Here is a 17,558-nt window from a genome sequence, read left to right as displayed (position 1 = left end):
CCCTGACTCTTTTCAAATGATCCCTGAGCTCAGAGACAAGAGTAAACACTGAGCACTGTAGGCTGTGGTGAAAAATATAACAAGAAAAAAATCAAAGTCTACGTAAGGTGGGGGGGAATGATGTACAAAGACGAATTCGAGAGTGAAACAATAAAAGAGTCAAATTTCTGGTCCTTAAAAATCCCCTATTCTTGGGGCTGGAGAGATAGTACAGCGGGTAGGGCTTTTGCCTTGCACGCCACGAACCCGGGTTCGATTCCCAGCATCCCATATGGTCCCCTGAGCATTGCCAGGAGTAACTCCTGCGTGCAAAGCCAGGAGTGATCCCTGTGCATCGCCAGCTGTGATCCAAAAAAGAAAAAAAATCCCCTATTTTTGATCTTGGGTTCATTTCCCAGCATCCCATACGTTCCCCTGAGCACCGTCAGGAGTGATTTCTGAGTGCAGAGCCAGAAGTAACCCCTGAGCATCGCTGGGTATCGCTCAAAAACAAACCAAAGAGAGGGCTAGAGTGATAGCACAGCAGGGAGGGTGTTTGCCTTGCACGCGGCCGACCCGAGTCCAATCCCGAGCATCCCATAGGGTCCCCCAAGCCCTACCAGGAGTGATTCCTGAGTGCAGCGCCAGGAGTAACCCCTGTGCATCGTGGGTGTGACCTAAAAAGCAAAGAGAGAGAGAGAGAGAGAGAGAGAGAGAGAGAGAGAGAGAGAGAGAGAGAGAGATCGCACTGACCTCAGCAGTCAGGGGCCGCCAAACTGCGCAGGGAGGGCATTTGCCTTGCACACCGTCAACCCAAGTTCGACCCCGAGCATCCCATACGGACCCCTGAGCAAGGCCAAGAGTAATTCCTGAGTACAGAGCCAGGAGGAACCCCTGAGCATCACCGGATGTGACCAAGAAAAGGCCAAACAAAACCTGGGAAAGGGAGCCCCACCTGGCTGTGTTCAGGATTTATTCCTGACTCTGCACTCAGGGATCACTCCTGGTAGGGCCTGGGCTGCGTGTAGGGCAAACGCCCTCCCCACTGTGCTATCGCTCCAGCACCACGATCTCTGCTTCCACATTCTTTCCTGGGCCGCCTTCCGAATGGCAGGACTGTTTCGTTTTTATTTTTTTGTTTTATTAATTTTGCTTTTTGGGTCACACCCAGCGATGCTCAGGGGTTCCTCCTGGCTCTGCACTCAGGAGTTACTCCTGGCGGCGCTCAGGGGACCCTATGGGATGCTGGGAATCGAACCCGGGTTGGCCGCGTGCAAGGCAAATGCCCCACCCGCTGTGCTATCGCTCCAGCCCCACTGTTTCATTTTTAAAGGTGTGGCAGCAAATCGAGGTAGATGGGGGCCTCTCAGCTCCTTTTGCTGAAGTGGATAATGGTATTTTTTTCTTGACAAAGGAGGTGCCCAGGTGCCTTTCAGGTACCAATTACTAACGTGTAATTGGACTTAATGATCTTTACTCCGGGATGAATCAGAAGCAAATGGTGTCACCCAGAGAGACAGTGGCTTTACTGATGCTGGCTGAGCCCCCGCACCCTCCTCGACTTGAAATAGTTTCACTGTATTTTTGTTGTAGTTGTGTTTCTTTTTTTTTTTTTTTGGTCACACCCAGCGATGCTCAAGGCTGACTCCTGGCTCTGCACTCAGGAATTACTCCTGCGGTGGTCAGAGACCCTATGGGATGCCAGGGATTGAATCCGGGTCGGCCGCGTGCAGGGAAAACCCCTTACCCGCTGGACTATCGCTCTGGCCCCTAGCTTCACTGTGTGTTTGCATGAAGAATAACCCTCTCGTTGATTAACTGTGATGTTTTCATTTCTGGTCTCATTGGACTGTGGCCTGGTCTTGAGCCCCAAGAGAAGCCTGTGTTGTGCCATCTTTCCTTGGAGTTCACTGACTTTGGGCAACCCAAAGTGAATTAATTCCTTTTCTGGTCTTCCATCTTTTTTTTTTGTGGGTTTGTTTGTTTTGGCTACATCCAGAAGTGCTCAGGGCTGACTCCTAACTCTGCGCTAAGTAGTCACTCCTGGGTGTGCTCAGGGACCTCCTGGGATGTTGGGGGATCAAACCTCAGTTGGTCGCATGCAGGACAAGCGCCTTAACCACTGTACTATCTCTCTGGCCCCTATTTGTTTTTAGCTGTTTGTTTTCATAATCTCCCAGGCTGATAGGAAATTTCAACCCTTCAGTCACATTCCAGAGATAAGTGATGACTCTCTCCTAATGCTTACAGTTAAGTCCCAGAGCTTCTCCTGACTTGGGGATGCTTACTTTCCCATTCGCTAGTTGCCCTGCAATCTGTTCTCTAAAATCGAACAAACTTCCCCTGTTCATCCCTCCCCATCTTTTAGATTCAACTATTTATTTTGTTTTTTAGTCACACCCGACGGTTCCCAGGACTTACTCCTGGGTCTGCACTCAGGAATCACTCCTGGCGGTGCTCGGGGAACCCTATGGGATCCCAGAGATCAAACCCGGATCGGCTGTATGCAAGGCAAACACCCTCCCTGCTGAACTATCACTCTGGCCCCATGCTGGACTTCTTAAAAATATTATTTTTTAAGTTTGTTCGCAATGATTTATTACTATAAAATCCAGCTCCCGGAAGTGCGTGGCAGCATTTGCGGTCATGCAACACCTCATTATCTCATTCTTACTTTGGACAAAATGGTAGGCTACCGAATGTAACCTGCCCACATGGCAGAGTTTGGCAAACTTCCCGTGGCGTACCCAATATGCCAAATACCAGTAACAATGATGAGTCTCAGTCTCCTAACACTGGAAGAGCTTTTAATATGGCACTTTTTAATAAATCTCAGGGCTAGGACGAAGAAGATGTTACTGGGGCCTGCTCGAAGCAATCGATGAACAACAGGATGGTCGTGATCGTGATCGTGATTTTTGCTCTATCCCTGCTACAGAAACTCACAGTTTCTCCTGAATCCCTATTGTTTTTTCAGCATTGTTTGTGCATATATATGTGTATATATAAGTGTGGCTTTGTGTGATTTTTGTTTTGGGGCCACAACCGGCAGATTCAGGGCTTACTCCTAGCTCTACACGCAGGAATCACTCTGGTACAGACCATATGGGATGCAGGGGATAGAACCTGGGTCGATTGTTTGGAGGGTTACGTCCTTACTGTACTATGTCTCCGGCCGTAAGTAAATGTGCTTGTAGCACACCCAGTGGGATTCCTGAGCAAATGTCCTGACACCTGGAAAACCAAAACTTTCTTGCTTAAAAAAACAAAACCCTTTAGCTTGGTTGGATTCTAGTTCTAAACAATTTAGGTTTAACATTGGTTCATCATTTCTCCTCTGCTACAAGGAGCTTAGACTTACTGAGTAACACCCATCCCAATCACTCCCATTTCCTTAGTATTCATCTTTAACTTCCCTGTACTCTGCTTCCACTATAAGTTAATCATTTCCCAGAAAAACAACCTGTGAATTGTAAAGTCAGATTCTTCAGAGATCTCTGGATTTTGTATTTGGAAGTCAAATTTTGACTTTCTCTTTCCTTTATATCCTGTACAGTTTACTTTAGACAAATATCCTTTTTTGCTCCTGGACAAGGACCAGTGCAGTCCCATGTTGGGAGGATTGTGCTGTGAGGATTGGGATGTCCATACCCCCAGCCCTCAGCTTTGTATAGACAAAGGAAGGCAATATTATGCTTTTGTAACTTCAGAGTTAATTGACAGCAGATACTATATACTCCTGGGCATTGTAATGTTTTTGAGACTTAAGCCTCAGCTGTCCTTTGTTCTTAGCAGTCTAAAAGCAAGAGATTGGATGGACCCAGGATAGCTGTGAGATACTCTCGCATCAAAAAGGGACAGGTGAGCACCATAACATAGGAGTGACTGATCATTTACGCAGATAAACATTTGTGAGAGGAAATTCTCATGGGGAGATTCACACAGGGATACACTCTACGTTGCTTTTATCTTTTCCTCTAGTTGTAAAAGTTATCAAAACTTGTAGTTTGGATAAATACAGTAAGAGACAAAGATTCCAAAACTTAGTTCTCTGGGCTTTGACAGCAAATAAGGTGTTTTTTTTTTGCTTTTTTGGGTCACACCCGGTGACACAAGGGGTTACTCCTGGCTCTGTACTCAGGAGTTACATCTGGCGTTGTTCAGGGTACCATATGGGATGCTGGGAATCGAACCCGCCTGCAAGGCAAACACCCTACCCACTGTGCTATCTCCCCAGCCCCCAGAGCAAATAAGGCTTTTAACACTTACTACTCTGGGTTCTGAGACCAAGCAAGGCTTTTACTGTAAAACCCAGAATAAGTCTTCAGGCCAGTTCACCTTGTCCTTCCCCATGGGGATCTGTCTCTAGAGTTGTAACAGTTTGCATCAAGACCATGAACACGTGCTTTCTAGAATGTGCCATTTCGAAGCTGTGGTAGTTTTGCCATTTGCTCCGGGTCCATACAAGTTCCACGGCAGAACCTCCCTGTTGGTGTGTTAGGTAAAGGTAAAGGTAAAGGCCCTCCTGTTGATCGTCAATATGCTCGAGCGGGCCCAGTAACGTCTCCATTGGAGACTTTGTTGTTACTGTGTCTGGCATATCGAATACTCTCGGTAGCTTGCCAGGCTCTCCGAGAGGGGCGGAGGAATCAAACTCGGGTCGGGCATGTTGGCCACTTGTAAGGCGAACGCCCTACCTGCTGTGCTATCACTCCAGCCCTGGGTGTTAGAAACTACAGCAAATGAAGCCCGAGCAAAGTAATAATCACCAATCAATTATGCCCTTGAGTAGATGACTTCAGATTCATTCAACTACCAAATATTAGGAGCATAGCATTGATGGTCTTACTCTGTTTAACCAAAAAACATTCTGTATAGTAAAAATATAAATAAACTATAGGGGAAATAGAAAAGCAGGTACAAATACACAGCCCTTCAAATGCAAACCAGTACAAATACAAAGTTGAGAATTACCAGAAAGTCATGGTTTATAAGTAATTAAGACTGACCTGGGGAACTGAGACAATGCGAGGTAAAACATAAAGGAAAGGTTAAAGATAAACTTTAAATGAGGAATGTTAGCAAGGACATGATAAGCTTCTCTGGGAGGAGAAAAAGGGGCAATTCACAGATGAAGCCTAAAACACTTTAGGTCACCAACAGCCTGGCCTCTGTTTCCTTCTTCAATCCTCTGTCACCCTTCACCGGCCAGGGTGGGAAGACCAATCATGGCCACCAAAGGCACGCAGCGCATGCCCAGACATTATTTGAACACAACTCTCAGTACTCAGTGTAATAGCCGGGTTTTGACTGATCAGGGAGAGATGAAGAGTCAGGGTGCAATTTTCAAGTTGATTTTAGGATAAAGAGATTCTACGTTAGACAAAACAACAATGTGGAGTCAGAGATAATAACCTCAGAGGGGCGCTTCCCATGCTGATCCAGATCGATATTCGGCATCTCACATGACCCAGAAAGAACTTAAAAAAAATTCCAGAGTGCTGTTCCTGAAATAAGCCCTGAGATTCCACATATGTGCCCAAAATACAACCAAAAATAGCCCCAAAGTAAATTTTCATTTGCAAACCGCAACCACCCCAAGAACCACGCCCAAGGGATGGCCCTGGACATCAGGGCTACTAATGAATAGTGAGCGAGGGGTACAGTGTCATTAGCCATTGGGGAGTTTCCCCCCTGCCCCTAAAAAATGAACAGTCCTTTTATAGTTTTGGAGGCACCACCGGCGATATGGACGAGAAACTTCTGACTCTGCGCTCACGCACCCGCCCTGGTCGAGCTTGGAGGTCGATCTTGGGTGGGCCAGGTGCAAAGCAAACGCCCTAACCGCTGAGCTATCTCTCCGGTGCTCTAAGAGAATCTGCAGGTTCTACAGCTGTGAGGTCCGGGCCAAAGCGTCCAGGACAAGGCCCAGAGCAGTCCCATGCTGGGGGGGTCAGAACGGCCCAGCCCCGACGCTCTGCAGCCCCTGTGCTCACCCTGCACACAACCGCCACTGCACCATGGTGGAGCTGAGGGCGACTGTCGCAGTAGGGGATCCCCAGAAACACGCACTCACACAGCGACCCCTGCGCCATGGTACAGCCCCCACTGCACTGCGTCCCCAAAAAACCCTGGGGCGCCTCAGGAAAAGGAGCTTAAAAAGTGTCCTTAGAGCTGGCTTGGCCCCGCCCCTCACAGTGATGAGACTGGGAGGCGCGGGGCCGGGCGTTCACTGAAGGCCGCTAGTGTCCTGCCACGAAAATGGCCTTCACAGAACCATTCCACGCAGGACAGCCTCTTCTCCCTTCACCTGAGTAACAAATGAAGGCCTGATCCAGACTCTTGCACACAAACACCTAAATGCCCTGCTGTGACATCACTTCCATGTCTGCAAGCATCCTTAAAGGGCCAGACACCAGCTGCGCAGAGAACAACTAGGAAAATGCACGTAAATATGTAAGGATCCTTGGCATGTGTAAGGATGGTTGGCTGGAGCGAAAGCACAGTGGATAGGGTGCTTGCCTTGTACGCAGCTGACGGAGGTTCAATCATCTGGATCTATATGGTCCCATTTTGGTGTATACTAGATTGTTAGGATTCTACTGCTTCCAAAGTAAGTAAGTAAGTAAGTAAGGCCCTCGTCGATTTGCTCGAGCGGGCCCAGTAACGTCTCCATTGGAGACTTTGTTGTTACTGTGTCTGGCTTCCAAAGTGTAAGTCTCAAAACATTTACCCTCAATGTTTGTGTAAATCAAATGGAAAACTGAATACAATGAGTGCAGATATGCTACAGCGAGTGAAGTGCTTCCTGGAATGTGGCTGACCTGGACACAAATTATGGACAGCACAGCGGGATGTGACTCCCAGAACAGAACACAGAAGGGCCTGATGAATGGAGCTTTGGCTGTCTATACAATGTCAAAAGGGCTCACCACAGCATCCTGGTTGATCTCTGACATGATCCTCTGCAAAGCAGGGCTTCTGAGCCAAGTCAGAGTCACAGCAAAGAATGAAACCATGGTGAATCTTGACAATACCCAGCAAAATGAAATGTTAGTACCTATTTACTTATTATTTAATTCCTTCCACCTTGCTTTATCACTAAGAACCATTATTTACCATTTAACATCTTGGGAAGTCCACATGCCAGGACATTGTCATAACCATGGTGCAGGGGATAATCAGCAAGTACCTTTCACTTATGGTACTAGTATCACAGGAAGCTTTCACACATAACAGGATTATCTCCTTCCTTACTGTCCTTTTGTATCAATCCCCCACCCACTTGTTGAAACTAAAATTGTTTTACCTCAGGGCCCTGTTCTGACGCCGGCCGTTGTTATTATGGAAGTGATTGATCCAGCATAACTTTTATATTTACTAAAGCTTGAGGGAACATGAAGGCCTTCCTATATTCCTTACTGACAGGATTTTCTCCAGGATTCTCTTTAAAGTCGCAGGTGCGAATAATGTGCTTTCCATGTTCTGACATAAGTAATTATATTCTTACATATATATAAAATGTATATTTATATATAGCTTCTCTCCATTGTTAATTCTCCTATGCATAAGGCCCAAGGATCCAGGAAAGTCCTTCCCACACTCCTGACAGATATAATATTTCACTGCAAAATGACTCTTCACATGTGCAGTAAGGGCTGAAGACAAACTGAACAACTTTCCACATTCCTTACACTTATGAGGTTTCTCTCCATTGTGAATTTTCCTGTTTAGAAAGCTATGCCAATTGCATCAAAATTTTCCTGCAGTCCTTTCATATATAAAGCCTCAATCCAGGATAAATTTCTCTCACACAGAAAAGCTTGAGGATTGAGTAAAAATCTTCCCACACCACTACATATGTTTTCTTCAAGTATGAATTTTCCTATGTTTAATAAGGAGTTAGGAGAAAGTGAAGGCTTTGCCAAAGTCTTTACAAACATAAGGTTTGTCTCCAGTATGAAAACTTCAGTGCCTCAAAATGATTGCAAAATACGCAAATGCCTTGCCACACTGCCAACATATATATATATATATATATATATATATATATATATATATATATTTATGTTGGGTAACATTGCTCTGTCCTTCAAGAAGCTTAGGTTTTATCTGGTTACACCCATTCATCTGGTTACACCCATCTATCTGGTTACACCCACCACAGTGCTCCAGAGGCACTTCCACTTCCATTGTGTTTACATGTAATCATGTAAACAGTCTTCCCTATGCTCTCCCCTTCCCACCCAGTTAATCAGCTTTCTCCTTAATCAGACTTTGTTAATTTTTAAGATCAGTTTCCCAGAAATCTATGATTTTATATGTATGAGTGAAATATTGCCTTTCTCCTCTCCTTATGCCTTATGAATAGTTTACCTTAAGGTAATATCCTTTTTGTATAGATACAGGAAGACCGTTAACATTATGCTTTGTAACTTAGGATTTGATTGGCCTTGAATATTATTCACTCCCGGGCATCTGCTTTCTCGACTTAGCCTCAGTTGCCCTTAGTTCCTAACACCCCAAAGCAGGGTCCCGACAAGGGACTGAATGGACCCAGGGCAAGCGATGAGCTACCCTGGCAGCGAAATGGTCCAGGCCAAAGTGCCACGATTCTTAACTAAGAGTTTGATCATGGACAAATGCTGTCATGATCCAAGGTAACGACAAGACTAGGATCCTGCTAGGGGTGGGAAAGACAATCTGGCCTGAGCACCGTAGTCTGAGATTGAGATGGCCCTAGGAGAGCAATTCTATAAGTTTAAGATATTTCTTACTGTATCCAAACAAAATGATTTATATTCTTGTATGCTTGTCGGACAAGGAGAGGAGAGGCACGCCCATGGGATTATGCTCTAGGGTGGGTCCTCCTGCTGAGGAAGGATCTGTCCTAGGAGCGGTCTTCCCTGAGGCTAAGATTTCTACCCCTGTTGATCTCCACCCCTATTGATTGTGACCGCACCTATGTGTATTTGTTCCCCCAATTCCTCATGGAGAGAGGATTTAACTGTACTGTAGGAGTGGGGCGAGGGGCAGAAGGAAGAAGAGAGTTCAGAGAGGATCAGAACCCAGACTCCAGAGAAGGAGGATGAAGGGGAATGGAGGAGAATGAAGTAGCTGGGGGAGGAAGAATGGGGGCAGAGACAGAAGGAGAGATGAGGACAGGATCAGAATAAACTACGACTAATACCTACCAGCCTGGCCCTCGTTCCTTCCTCCGCCTGACCAGCGCCATCGACCTCTCCGGGGTGGGTGAAGGGTGAGACTACCGAACGCGGGCGGCGGGAGAGATAGAGCCACCGCCGCTGTGGGTGCCGTGCCCCCTCTTGTGTGAGTTTACACACACACACACACACACATATATATATATATATATATATATATATATATTTAGAGAGAGAGAGAGATTCACTGCAATGTACGTTTTCTTATGGACAGAAAAGTTGGAATAGTAAGTGAAGACCCTCCCACAGTAGTGACAAGAACAGTGTTTCATTCCCCTGTATGAACTTTCCCATGCTCAGAATGTCCTGAGAGGAAATGAAAGGCCTTTTCACCTACCTCACATATATAAGGGTTTTCTACGAAACAGAAATTATGAAACTAAGACTTCAGGAATAAGCAAAGGCCTTCCTACATTGCTCACAAGTTATCTCTCCAGTGTGAGTTTTTCTGTGTACTAAGGCTTGTGGAATAAGCAAAGACTTTCCACTCCGTATACACATGTGGTTTCTTTCCAGTGTGACTTTTTCTGTGCATACTAAGATGTGCTGAGCGATAGCACAGCAGTAGGGCGTTTGCCTTGCACACAGCCAACATGGCCGACCCGAGATCGATTCCTCCGACCCGAGTTCGATTCCTCCGACCCGAGTTCGATTCCTCCGACCCCCTTGGAGAGCGAGCAAGCTACCGAGAGTATCTCGCCTGCACGGCAGAGCCTGGCAAGTTCTCCATGACGTATTCGATATGCCAAACACAGTAACAACAAAGTCTCCAATGGAGACGTTACTGGGCCCGCTCGAGCAAATCGATGTTCAACGGGAGGGCCTTTACTTTTACTTTGTTGCTAAGATGTATGAGTCAGAGAAAGGCTTCGACACATTGCTTACATGCATAAATACTGTCCAGTATGAAATCTCCTGTTTATAAGGTATGAGGATCCATTGAAGCCCTTCCCCCAGTCCTTACACTTAAACGGTTTCTCTCCTGTGTGGATGTTCAGATAGTCCCACCGGGGTGATGCTGGACTCAAAAGTTTGTTCTCAGTTCTTACATTTCTGGGGATTCTGTCCAATATGGGCTTCTATGGGAAAGTGATGGTGCTGAGGACCTGGGAAGAGTGATCCTCTGATGACCCTCAGAAGATATCCCACCTGTCTCGGCATGCCTGGGGGGATGAGGGCCAAATTGCTCACTTGAGCCTTTATCAAAGTGTGCAGGAAGAGACATTCCACCAGGGCTGGCTACATCCATGTAGAATAGAGGATTCCAATTATTAGTCTATGCCACAAGAGTTACCATGTCAAAAGAAATCAAGCTCTGCAGGTAGGTAGCTGGTAGGGTATGGGACAATGAGTTTCTTGGGGAAGTAATAAATCCAGATGGGGATGAAAGCAATGACTCTGAGGCCAACCCTGGGGATTAAGAGAGGAACTGGCCTAGTACAAACCCAGAGAGCTGGAGACATGGGACAGGAGTAATGACTGGTAAGAACTCCAGAGAACAAGGTCCGGCCACTGCTCTACCCCTTGACAACAGGCGAGCAGTGGACTCTCAGATACAAAGAAAACCCCAGGAGGCAGTTTCAGAAACATGATTTCAAACTGAGAGTATCAGGCTAGTACAGTATGTTGTATGCAGTCAATCTAGGTACAATGTCCAGAATTACAAATGGTTCCTGAGCACCGTCTGACTAATAGATATATTGAATTTTGGTCTATCCAATCATAAATGTTTCCTTTTTTACCTCTAATATTAGTAAAGTGACATGGGTGGGATCCAGGAATGTGACCAACCTTGTGAGTAATCGCAGGTAAACGGAATGGTCTGCTGGGATGTGGGGAACTTGGGACCTGACCCATATTCCCACTTATAAAAGATTTCATCAAGGCGCCCCTTCCATCCTTTCAAACGACATTCTGTGCAAAGTTATCTACATGTAAACTCTCCAATTGAGACTAGAGCAACTGTAGATCTGGGTAGGGTGTTGCTTGCACATGGCCAACCTAGGTTCGATCCACAGGTTCCTGTAGAGTCTCCCGGATCACCATCAGAAATAATACCTGAGTGCAGAGCCAGGAGAATCCACTGAGGATCACCAGGTATTGTAGGATAATTATCGTCTGCCCTTGTTCCCTGGCCAGTGCGAGCTTATGTTTGTTGATTGCCCATAACCTTTCAATTACCTTTGTCTCCTGATCAGACTTTGACTTGTAAATATTGTCTTTCTATTCTCCTTAATGTCTTTTGCATGGTTAGCTATTTCAGAGCAATTGCTTTTTGTATGGATACAGGAGGACAGTTACAAAGACAAGCCTGAGCTTGAGAGTTGATGGTCTCCAGATAATAATACCTCCTGGACATCTGCTCTCTTGACTGAAGCTTCAGTTGCCCTTACTTCCTCGATCCCCAAAAGAAGAGTCCGATGAGGGACTAGATGGACCCATGGCATGTGGTGAGATAGCTACCCTGGCATCGAAATGGGCCTGGACAAAGTACCATAATGCTTATCTATAAGAGCCTGGTTATGGACAAATTCTGTCATGAGTCAAAAATAAATAGACTTGGACGTTCCTGGGATTAGGAGTGATTGATCCGGCCTGAGCACTGTAGTCTAATATGTGGTGGGAAATCCCCAGGAGAGTCACCAGCAAGCCTAAAAGTGTCTATTACTGTGTCCATACAGAATGGCAATCATTAAGAAATAAAACTAAACATGTCAATTAAGTTACTGGTCTAAGGAGAGGAGTAACACACCTTAAGGGTTGTTTTTCCTTCGTGGGCTGCAGGTGATTGGGAAGTCTGGAAAACCATTCTTCATTGTGCTTCCCGAGGGAAGGTGTGGATTGGGGTCATGGTGAAAGAAGAAAAAGAGCAGCTTCAGGGAGACATGGCGAATGAAGGTCACTGAGAAAAGACATGGTCCTCCTCCACCCAGATCCCCTATCTTCTAATATGTAGGCATTACACCCAACAGCTGCCCCCGGTGCTGTGTAATCCCGTCAATGGCCAAGACCCAGAGACTATAAAACACTGCTCCTGAAAGAAAAACACGCAGTCTCCTGCCTCCGCGTCTGGCTGTCTTACTGGGGCGCTTTGGAGGAGGGTGTGTTGAGTTTCCCTCCCCACCCCGAGTAGAGCCCCGGTAGCTGAAGACCTCTGGTTTGAGCCACAGCCCCACAAGTTTGCACGAGCCTCACGCATGAAGGAACCGGCAGAGAAACCCAGGTGTGCAGGACCTGGGCCTAAGATCTCCAAGCTACTCATATTAGGACTGGGCCTCCTCCACCCAGATCTCCCATCTTCCAGTATGTAGGCGTTACACCCACCAACTGTCCCTGGTGCCGTGTAATCCCATCAATGGCGAAGACCCAAACACTATAACACCGTGCTCTGGGGAGTGCGCAGCCACACGAAATCCTGCCTACACCACAGAGTCTGGCAAACTCCCCATGGTGTATTCATTATGCCAAAAACCAGTAAAAATGATGATTTTCATTCTCCTGAACCTGAAAGAGCCTCAAATGTGGCACTTCATAAAATCTCAGGGACAGGACGAAAGAGACATTACTGGGGCCTACTTGAGTCAATCGATGAACAACAGGATGACAATTATACAGTGCGAGAAGAAGAGACACAGAGTTAGAGGACACGGCTGCGACTTAGAGAGAAGGCTGAGAGCTGAGAGGTGAGAGTAAGAATGGCTGGGGAGATTGGAGAGGAGTCACAGAGAGCATTGGAAAGCGAGTTAGAGAGAGGGTTGTATAGAGCTGGGAGAGACAAGAGATTGAATAAAGGGCAACTAATCAGCAACCAGTCTCATTCTACTTTCATCTGTCCAAAGCAACAGCTGTCGAGGGTGGAGAAGTGACTAGAGAGCACCAAATGTGGACAGTGGGAGAGAGTCGCCAGGAGACACCAGGAACATCTGTTAACGTGTAAATCTGGATCAAACCCCCACTTCTCATAGGGTGCCCCAAGCCCCCCTGGATTGACTCCTGAGTGCAGAGTCAGGAGTAAGTCCAGAACACTTCTGGCTGTGATCCGAACACAAAAACACAAAAAGTGAACTTTGGGGGGCTGGAGTGATAGCACAGCGGGTAGGGTGTTTACCTTGGACACGACCAACACAGGTTTTATTCCCAGCATCCCAAATGGTCTCCCAAGAACCGCCAGGAGTAATTCCTGAATGCATGAGCCAAGAATAACCCGTGTGCATCACTCGGGGTGACCCAAAAAGCAAAAAAAAAAAAGTGAATTGTGTAGTTAATCAGAAAAAAAGAACACAACTTTCTCGACTTAGCACAGAAGCATTTTTATGATGGCTACAGAGACAGCACAGACCAAGAGTTGCTTGTCTGGCAGGTAGCTGACCAGGGTTCAATCCCTATCACTTCACAGGGTCTCCAAACCTAGCATTATCAATGAGAACAGAGCCGGGGTAAACTCTAATCTCCATTGGGTGAAGCCAACCAAAAATAAATCCAAAAATTTAGGTGCCAGAACTATAGTCTGGTAGGGTACTGACCTTGTACACGGCTGACCTGTATACGCCGCACCATATTGAGTACCGTTTGGTACCTTTTGGCAGCAACCACAGGTATGACCATATGAGCTGACAGTGAGTGGGAGGGCACTTGTCATGAATGCAAAGGACTTCACAACCTGAATTTCCAAGGAGTGATCCCGGAGCACTGCTGGGTTTGGCAAAATCCCGCATAGCCAAACCCCTTCCTGCCCAAATAAAGGCAATGAGGAGTTAACTGCCAACAAAAGAGGTGTGAAATCTAGTAATGTATTCTGAATTGTCAGACCTCTGGGTTTGTTGTTTTGTTTTGGGACCACATCCAGAAGTGCTCAGAGCTTACAGGCCAGGTTTTCAGACAATGATTTTACTCCTATGGGTACGTGATTTTATAAAAGAAAAAGAGGATGAAAAATTATACTTAGAGCCAGAGTAATAGTACAGTTGTCAGGGCATATGTTTGGTCCCTGGCATCACATATAGTCCGCCAGGCACTGCCAGGAGTGATTCCTGAGTGCCAAGCCAGAAAGAACACCTGAGCATTACCGCCCTCTCCAAAAAACAAAAAAGAAAAAAAAGAAAAGAAAAATTAAATTTAGCCCAAACGAGATTTTAAAGTCCATATTTTTGCTCAGAGCCTCCAATTCCATCATTTTCCCCTAACAGCTGTTGAAAGGGCTCAAAAAATTTCACATGCAAGAGCTTTCAATGAAGGTATAAACAGGAGGGAGAACACCAGACTGAAGCAGATGCCAGCCACCTGGAAGCCCACAGGGCCTTCCCTGGTATCCACTGTCCACTAGTCCCCTGAGCACAGAGCAGAGCACAGACATCAGGTACTACCAGGTGTGGCCCCAAATCTCACCTCCTCTGCTCCCCAAATACTGAGATACACACAAGGAGAGGAGCTCAGAGGGTTGAGCACCTGATTTAACGTTGGGGGACATGGCATGGCTCCCACTGCATCTCAGACACACAGACACAAGAGGGGGAGAGTCTCTGACTATCTCCCAGCTTGTAGCAAATGTATTGGGGGGGACGGAAAGACAGGAGAAAAACTCCAACCCCAAAAAAGATGCTCAAAGAATGCTCAGGTGTCAAGACAAAATCTGAAGTGGGAGGGTTGGAGTCATACCTAGTGATGCTCAGGGGACAATATCACCTAGTGATGTTGTGGCATGGATAACTCTGGTCACCGCAAGAAAGGCAAACACCCCCCTGGCTGCACTACTGCACCAGCCCCTAAGAGTGAGGCATTTAGAATCTATTGCAGCTGGTCCCTGGAACACCCCTTTCTGCAAGTACTCACTTCAAAAGCAGGGCACACCCCTGGTCTTGGAGAGATGGACAGTGGAGATGCTTGGAATCGGGACAGGTGAGGCAGAAATTCTTTTTTTCTGAGAAAATATAATCATATAGGGTTAGAAAAGCTAATAAGTTGATAGGGTGCTTTTCTTTCAAGCAGTTAAGCCAGGGTCAATATGCGACAGGACATAGGCTCACCCACTCCAGCATTTCTAAAAATACATGAACTCAGAACCAAGAGTAACCCCTGAGCACTGAGTGCTGCTGTGGCCAAAAAAGGCAAAATAAATTAAGTAATGAAGACATTTCTGGGGCCGGGACGATGGTACAGCAGGTAGGAAGTTTGCCTTCCATGAGGCCAACCGGGTTCGATTCCTGAAATTCGATATGGTGCCCCAGCACTGCAAGGAGTGATTCCTGAATGCCAAGCCTGAGTAAACCCTGAGCATCGCTGGATGTGACCCTAAAAAGCCAAGAAAAAAGAAATTTCTGTCTAAAGAGATTGGAGACACTGTATAGCAGGTGAGGTGCTTGTCTTGCACTCGGCCAAACCAAGTTTGAATCCTGGCATCCCATACGGTGCCCTGAGCTCAGTCAGGAGTGATCCCTGAGAGCAAAGGCAGGAGAAGTAACTGAGTCTCGCAGTTGTACTTCCTACAGACTGAATAATTAATTCATTTAAATTAATAAATGTGTGGTGGCCAATAGTGATCCTCAATTGCATTATTATAGGGTTTAGGGCACACTCTGGAAGTGCCCAAGCTAATACCTGCTAAGATTGTGTATCTGGTTGCAAGGCCCACTGTAGCACCACCCCTCCAGTCCACAACCTGATTGGCTTAAAGCTCCACACCTTGGGGCCTGAGTGACAGCATAGATAAATGAGCATTTCTTTTGAAGGTGGCCAACCTGGGTTTAATTCTGGGCATCCCTTATGGTTCCGAGCACCACTAGGAGTGCTTGCTGGATTTAGAGCCAGGAGTAACCATAATGCCTCGCTGGGTGTAACCCCAAATGCAAAATAAATAAATCAAAAGGAAAGAGAAGCTCCCCACCTCCCTGAACTCCCAGAACCCACTGAATGCACAAGAACCAGTGAAAATCAACGGCTCTGCCAAATGCTTTTGACCCCCAAGCATATGAAGACTGTGCCCAGCCCCAACCCCCATCCAGCCCCGACACCCCCCAAGAACGACAGGACAGAGGGGAGGGTGTTTTTCCTTCATGCTGCTGACCCATATATGAGGTACCTGAGCAACCCCAGGAGTGACCTCTGAACACTTCCGGGTGGGGCTCAACACCCCCACGAGGAAAAAGAATGCGCCCCCAGATCCCTTTGATTAGGGAATCCCATGCTTTAGCTCTACTCCACAATCAGCCTAAGGAATGACAGGGGGCCAGTAACGGGATATCCTGGGGACACTGCTGGAATCATCCACCACCCCTGTGACTGACCAGGTGCTGGTCGTCACCCCAAAACTAAGATAACGCTGAGCTGCCCTCACATGCCCCATCAGATCTGGGGGAGACTGAGGCTCCCTCTAGCTCTGACTCTTCCTGCTTTGTGAGGGGCCCGAGCCATGGGTCAGCAGGGAGGGCGCTGGCCCCGCATCCCGACACCCCGAAGGGTCCTCGGATCCCCAGGGAGGGAGTCCTGAGCGCCACCGGGTAAGGGTCTAAAACACATAAGAAATTAAAAAAATATTTTTCTCTTGTTCTTTGGTTATTGTCCTTGTTTCTGGAACTTTCGGAACGACCTTAGCGCTTCAAATTTGTTTTTCTCCCTGACCATGTGCTTCCTCTGCCCACCACTTTTTGGGGGACTGGGGGGCTTTGCTCAGGGGTTACTCCGGGCTCTGGGCTCACTCCAGGCCCTGATCGGACGCTGTGGGGGGCCGGGATCGAACCCGGGCGGCCGCGTTCCCCCCTCATGCATCTTCCTAAATAAGCTCTACTCAGTAAAAACGACATTGTTTCCCTCAAAATCGGTTTATAAACAAGATAAAGCTTTCCGCAGGAGCGCGCGGTGCGTCCCGGGTGAGGGGCTGCCACCACGGGCCACCGCCACGGAGCGACCCCGCCGCACACAAGGCGGAGACCGCGGACGTTCAGGGCGCTCAGACTCACCACTCCGGCGGCCAGTGGGGAAACAGACGTTCCCAGACAACCCTGCCTCCTCTGGGGGCCCCCTCACCCGCTCCTCACCTTCCACAGCCACAGAACCGCCGGCACTTCCGCCCTGAACAACAAGGCCGGCGGATAAAGGTCGGGATTTTGTGACGTCACCTGCATGTTTGCCCAGAGTCTTAAAGGGCCAGGTTTCAAATATTCCTGACCAGGTACTTGCCTGGTCAGGAAGGTTCATTTTTCCTCGTTTCCGGGATAGGATCAGGTGATCCAGACATCAGGGGGTCGCCAGGTTTGGGATAGATGGGAGAGAGATGAGCTGAACAAATAACATGTCGAGCAGAGAGCCTTCGTATTTACGAAGGAAATAAAATTCACAAAAATACTTTGCAAACAGCCGCCA

General features: G+C 47.2%; 1 protein-coding gene across 1 annotated transcript in view; it reads right to left on the bottom strand.

Moving 5' to 3' along the window:
- The window catches only part of LOC130022195 (zinc finger protein 345-like), a gene marked incomplete at its 5' end in the record, with an annotated part of 70,401 nt that overhangs the window by 531 nt on the left and 52,312 nt on the right, over window positions 1-17,558 (bottom strand). The window lies entirely within an intron of this gene.

Source organism: Sorex fumeus, unplaced genomic scaffold, assembly GCF_029834395.1.
Source record: "Sorex fumeus unplaced genomic scaffold, SorFum_2.1 ptg000019l, whole genome shotgun sequence".
Taxonomy (NCBI): domain Eukaryota; kingdom Metazoa; phylum Chordata; class Mammalia; order Eulipotyphla; family Soricidae; genus Sorex; species Sorex fumeus.
This window is presented reverse-complemented; position numbering and strand designations above follow the sequence as displayed.